The sequence below is a fragment of the Littorina saxatilis genome, linkage group LG7, assembly GCF_037325665.1.
Source record: "Littorina saxatilis isolate snail1 linkage group LG7, US_GU_Lsax_2.0, whole genome shotgun sequence".
NCBI classification, from domain to species: Eukaryota; Metazoa; Mollusca; class Gastropoda; order Littorinimorpha; family Littorinidae; genus Littorina; species Littorina saxatilis.
This window is the reverse complement of record NC_090251.1, coordinates 40,814,906-40,821,281: the sequence shown is the minus strand read 5'-3', so window position 1 is coordinate 40,821,281 and position 6,376 is coordinate 40,814,906.

Below are 6,376 nucleotides of genomic sequence, written 5' to 3'. Positions count from 1 at the left end.
TTCTCCTTTTTATATTTAGTCAAGTTTTGACTAAATATTTTAACATCGAGGGGGAATCGAAACGAGGGTCGTGGTGTATGTGCGTGTGTGCGTGCGTGTGTGCGTGTGTGTGTGTGTGTGTGTGTGTGTGTAGAGCGATTCAGACTAAACTACTGGACCGATCTTTATGAAATTTGACTTGAGAGTTCCTGGGTATGAAATCCCCGAACGTTTTTTTCATTTTTTTGATAAATGTCTTTGATGACGTCATATCCGGCTTTTCGTGAAAGTTGAGGCGGCACTGTCACGCCCTCATTTTTCAACCAAATTGGTTGAAATTTTGGTCAAGTAATCTTCGACGAAGCCCGGACTTCGGTATTGCATTTCAGCTTGGTGGCTTAAAAATTAATTGATGACTTTGGTCATTAAAAATCTGAAAATTGTAAAAAAAAATAAAAATTTATAAAACGATCCAAATTTACGTTTATCTTATTCTCCATCATTTGCTCATTCCAAAAACATATAAATATGTTATATTTGGATTAAAAACAAGCTCTGAAAATTAAATATATAAAAATTATTATCAACATTTTTTTTTCGAAATCAATTTAAAAACACTTTCATCTTATTCCTTGTCGGTTCCTGATTCCAAAAATATATAGATATGATATGTTTGGATTAAAAACACGCTCAGAAAGTTAAAACGAAGAGAGGTACAGAAAAGCGTGCTATCCTTCTCAGCGCAACGAATACCCCGCTCTTCTTGTCAATTCCACGGGCACTGCCTTTGCCACGGGCGGTGGAGTGACGATGCTACGAGTATACGGTCTTGCTGCGTTGCGTTGCGTTCAGTTTCATTCTGTGAGTTCGACAGCTACTTGACTAAATATTGTATTTTCGCCTTACGCGACTTGTTATATTTAGTCAAGTTTTGACTAAATATTTTAACGTAGAGGGGGGAATCGAGACGAGGGTCGTGGTGTATGTGTGTGTGTGTGTGTGTGTGTGTGTGTGTGTGTGTGTCTGTCTGTCTGTGTGTGTGTGTAGAGCGATTCAGACTAAACTACTGGACCGATCTTTATGAAATTTGACATGAGAGTTCCTGGGTATGAAATCCCCATACGTTTTTTTCATTTTTTTGATAAATGTCTTTGATGACGTCATATCCGGCTTTTCGTGAAAGTTGAGGCGGCACTGTCACGCTCTCATTTTTCAACCAAATTGGTTGACATTTTGGTCAAGTAATCTTCGACGAAGGCCGGGGTTTGGTATTGCATTTCAGCTTGGTGGCTTAAAAACTAATGAGTGAGTTTGGTCATTAAAAATCTGAAAATTGTAAAAAAAATATTTTTTTTATAAAACGATCCAAATTTACGTACATCTTATTCTTTATTATTTTCTGATTCCAAAAATATATAAATATGTTATATTTGGATTAAAAACAAGCTCTGAAAATTAAAAATATAAAAATTATTATCAAAATTAAATTGTCCAAATCAATTTAAAAACACCTTCATCTTATTCCTTGTCGGTTCCTGATTCCAAAAACATATAGATATGATATGTTTGGATTAAAAACACGCTCAGAAAGTTAAAACGAAGAGAGGTACAGAAAAGCGTGCTATCCTTCTCAGCGCAAGTACTACCCCGCTCTTCTTGTCAATTTCACTGCCTTTGCCGTGCGCGGTGGACTGACGATGCTACGAGTATACGGTCTTGCTGCGTTGCATTGCGTTCAGTTTCATTCTGTGAGTTCGACAGCTACTTGACTAAATGTTGTATTTTCGCCTTACGCGACTTGTTACATTTAGTCAAGTTTTGACTAAATGTATTAACGTAGAGGGGGGAATCGAGACGAGGGTCATATGGTGTATGTGTGTCTGTGTGTGTGTGTAGAGCGATTCAGAGAAAACTACTGGACCGATCTTTATGAAATTTGACATGAGAGTTCCTGGGTATGAAATCCCCAGACGTTTTTTTCATTTTTTCGATAAATGTCTTTGATGACGTCATATCCGGCTTTTTGTGAAAGTTGAGGCGGCACTGTCACGCTCTCATTTTTCAACCAAATTGATTTAAATTTTGGTCAAGTAATCTTCGACGAAGCCCGGACTTCGGTATTGCATTTCAGCTTGGTGGCTTAAAAATTAATTTATGACTTTGGTCATTAAAAATCTGAAAATTGCAACAACAACAAAAAAATTATAAAACGATCCAAAATTACGTTCATCTTATTTTCCATCATTTTCTGATTCCAAAAACATATACATATGTTATATTTGGATTAAAAACAAGCTCTGAAAATTAAAAATATAAAAATTATTATCATTTTTTCTTTCTTCCAAATCAATTTAAAAACACTTTCATCTTATTCCTTGTCGGTTCCTGATTCCAAAAACATATAGATATGATATGTTTGGATTAAAAACACGCTCGGAAAGTTAAAACAAAGAGAGGTACAGAAAAGCGTGCTATCCTTCTCAGCGCAACTACTACCCCGCTCTTCTTGTCAATTTCACTGCCTTCGCCATGAGCGGTGGACTGACGATGCTACGAGTATACGGTCTTGCTGAAAACTTGCATTGCGTTCAGTTTCATTCTGTGAGTTCGACAGCTACTTGACTAAATGTTGTATTTTCGCCTTACGCGACTTGTTCTTCTTCTTCTTCTTCTTCTTCTTCTTCTTCTTCGTTCATGGGCTGAACCTCCCACGGCTTTTACGCGTATGACTGTTTTTTACCACGCCATTTATGTAGCCATATGCCACTTTAGGGGATGCATGTTAGGTGTTTCTTGTTTCTATAACCCACCGAACTTTGACATGATTACAGGATTACAGGATCTTTTCCGTGCGCACTTGGTATTGTGCTTGCGCGTACAAACGAAGGAGGTAAGGCAATAGCAGGTCTGCACATAAGTTAACCTGGGAGATTGGAAAATTCTCCACCCTTAACCCGTAAGGTGCGGCCGGGATTCGAACCCACCACCTTCCGCGTGGGAGGCCTTCTTCTTATCCACTTGGCTATTGCGCTCGCCTGTCTGTCTGTCTGTTTACCAAGCTTGTTACCTCTCTTTTTGTTTTGCCACTGGTATGTATGTCAGCCTGTCTTTCTGACCGTCCGTCATTCTTGTCCTTCAACAAGCTTGTTATCTCTCTTACCACAAGTGAAAGGGTTATACAATGAAACTCATTGATTTTGTAAAATATTGATCATGATTGCTGGATCTAAAATCTGTTGACGGGTACCGCTTAACTAATTTACTATATTTACTTAATGCCTTCTCAATGTCTTGGACTGCACATTATATGGAACCCTTTGTACCGGTAAATAAGATACCGGATCTTTAGGGTTGTTAAGCAAAATGATGTTGATGACTTTTTTTAATTTCTTTTTAATTTGTGTATATTATTATCTTATTATCATTATAATATCTTATCATTATTATCATTATCATCATTATTATCACTTTTTACATTTAGTCAAGTTTTGACTAAATGTTTTAACATAGAGGGGGAATCGAGACGAGGGTCGTGGTGTATGTGTGTGTGTGTGTGTGTATGTGTGTGTGTGTGTGTGCGTGTGTGTGTGTGTAGAGCGATTCAGAGTAAACTACTGGACCGATCTTTCTGAAATTTTACGTGAGAGTTCCTGGGTAGGATATCCCCGGATGTTTTTTTCATTTTTTCGATAAATGTCTTTGATGACGTCATATCCGGCTTTTTGTAAAAGTTGAGACGGCACTGTCACACCCTCATTTTTCAATCAAATTGATTGAAATTTTGGCCAAGCAATCTTCGACGAAGGCCGGACTTTGGTATTGCATTTCAGCTTGGTGGCTTAAAAATTAATTAATGACTTTGGTAATTAAAAATCTGAAAATTGTAAAAAAAAAAAATTTTTTTATAAAACGAACCAAATTTACGTTCATCTTATTCTTCATCATTTTCTGATTCCAAAAACATATAAATATGTTATATTTGGATTAAAAACAAGCTCTAAAAAAAATTTTTAAAATAAAAATTATGATCAAAAATTAATTAAATTTTCGAAATCAATTTAAAAACACTTTCATCTTATTCCTTGTCGGCTCCTGATTCCAACAACATATAGATATCATATGTTTAGATTAAAAACACGCTCAGAAAGTTAAAACGAAGAGAGGTACAGTAAAGCGTGCTATGAAGCACAGCGCAACCGCTACCGCGCCAAACAGGCTCGTCACTTTCACTGCCTTTTGCACTAGCGGCGGACTACGTTCAATTTCATTCTGTGAGTTCCACAGCTTGACTAAATGTAGTAATTTCGCCTTACGCGACTTGTATTATTATGTGATGAGTTACTTGTTACCGTTAGATTTTGTGGGTGTTCGTATTGTTCTTGTTCCTTCATGGACGAGGACTGATTGTAAAAAAAAGGCATGTATTGCTTATATAATTACCCTCGTAACAAAACAAAAAAAAGTACCTCATCTTGTCTTATCTTCCACAGGTCTGTCTGTCTGCCTGTCTATCTGACAGTCCTTCTTTCTTGTCCCTTTATCAATTTCTCTTCTCTTAGCAACAGTTACTGGTATGTCTGTCTTCCCCACTGTCTATTTGCTTGTCTGCCTGTCTGACAGGTTGTCTTTGTCCATTTACCGAGCGTGTGGTCTCTATTCCTCTATAAGCCACTGCCGTCTGACATTCCGGGCTCCCCAAAATGTGCGTCCCTGCGTCCTATACGCTGAAAACACGTACTAGAAATGTATGGAGGGGGTCCCGGGACGCACTAAATTTTAAAAGAGCGGGTCCTGGGACGCACTCAATTTCCTTAATCGTGCGTACCGTACAGACTTTTTCCGACAGCAATTGTCAGCTATTATACACAGCACACTGTGCGTGACCACAATGTTTTATAAGTACATCGGGACTTTTCGGCTTTTGGTGCCTTGGAACCATCTAAAATTCTGCCGTGGGGGTCCATGGACCCTCTAAAAATGGAAAGTAGGGGTCCCGGGACCCTCTGGGAGAGGCGTCCGTGGGGAGCCCTAGACATTGTATCTGACTCTCTGTCCGTCATTACTTACTGTCCGTTCACCAAGTTTGATATCTCGCTTTCTCCAGCCACTTGTAAGTCAATGTAATAGTACCCAATATTGACGGACTGTGTGATGATATCTTCTGCTATTGGTCTGTTGAGACAGTGATATCAAAATCGAGACCGGAGGTCGAGATTTTGATATCACTGTCGAAACAGACCAATAGCAGAAGATATCATCACACAGTCAGTCAATGTTAGATATATTGCTAATTCTCTGGACATGTTGTATTTACTGTAAAGAAATTACAAAAGTATTTGTCTCAGTTTTGGCTGTTCCATATCCCTCCCTCTGATTATTATTTCTTTTTGTTCACTCTTTTCTTGTACTTTTCAGTATTTTTAAATGTCTTTTCTTTCAAAAAGTCTTTAGTCACTTGCTCAACTAAATTCTGAGATCATTACATTTTCATGTATATTTGGGTTTTTTTAAATTTAGGTGTTTTTGTTTTTGAAGTGGGGAAGCAATAAAGAGGTCGAAAACTGATATCGACGGAAATGTCGTCGATATCACTTTTGCACTGAGCTCAGTTTTGCCCAATTGACCAATGGAAATCCACGTAACATATGAAATAGCAATATTCTGCTTTATTGTCTGTTACCAAGCGTGTTATCTCTTTTTTTCCTTTTTTTTCAATTTTTTTTTTACAGCGAGTAGTTTCGTCTGGTCCAGCGGAGGAGGAGTTAATGACTCTTCTTGGTCAAGGAACGAACCCGGTAACGCAACTTTCGCGCGAATGAAGTACAAGTCAGGTCAGGAAGGTGTTTTCCTTGCCGGCAAATTCAACAAGGAAGATAAACTCCATTTCATCTGTGAGGTACAGCTAGGTAAGAAATGGTGAAAGTGAGAGAATGATTTATGCGCTAACAAACAAGCAAGCTAGCAAACATGCTGACACCCCCCCCCCCCCCCCCCCCCCCCCAAATCTCACCCCCCTCATCGGACTCTAACTAGCACACGGAAACACACAGACATAGAAACAGACACTGACGCACATAGACACACAGACACAGACACACACAGACACACAGACACACACACACACACATAGACACACACACACACACACAAACACACACACACACACACACACACACACACACACACACACACACATTGCGGAGGGGGGGGGGGGGGGGAGAGACAAAAAAAAGAACAAGCCGAAGAGCTTACCTTACAAGCTGATAGAAACAAATGCAGCAAAGGGTTGTTTTTGCTATGATTATTTGTACTATGAAAACACATCATTCTTAAATCTGTTATTGTTTTATAAGCCGTTGTTTTTAACCGCCAGTTAACTAGCTGTGTCTTGTGAGCA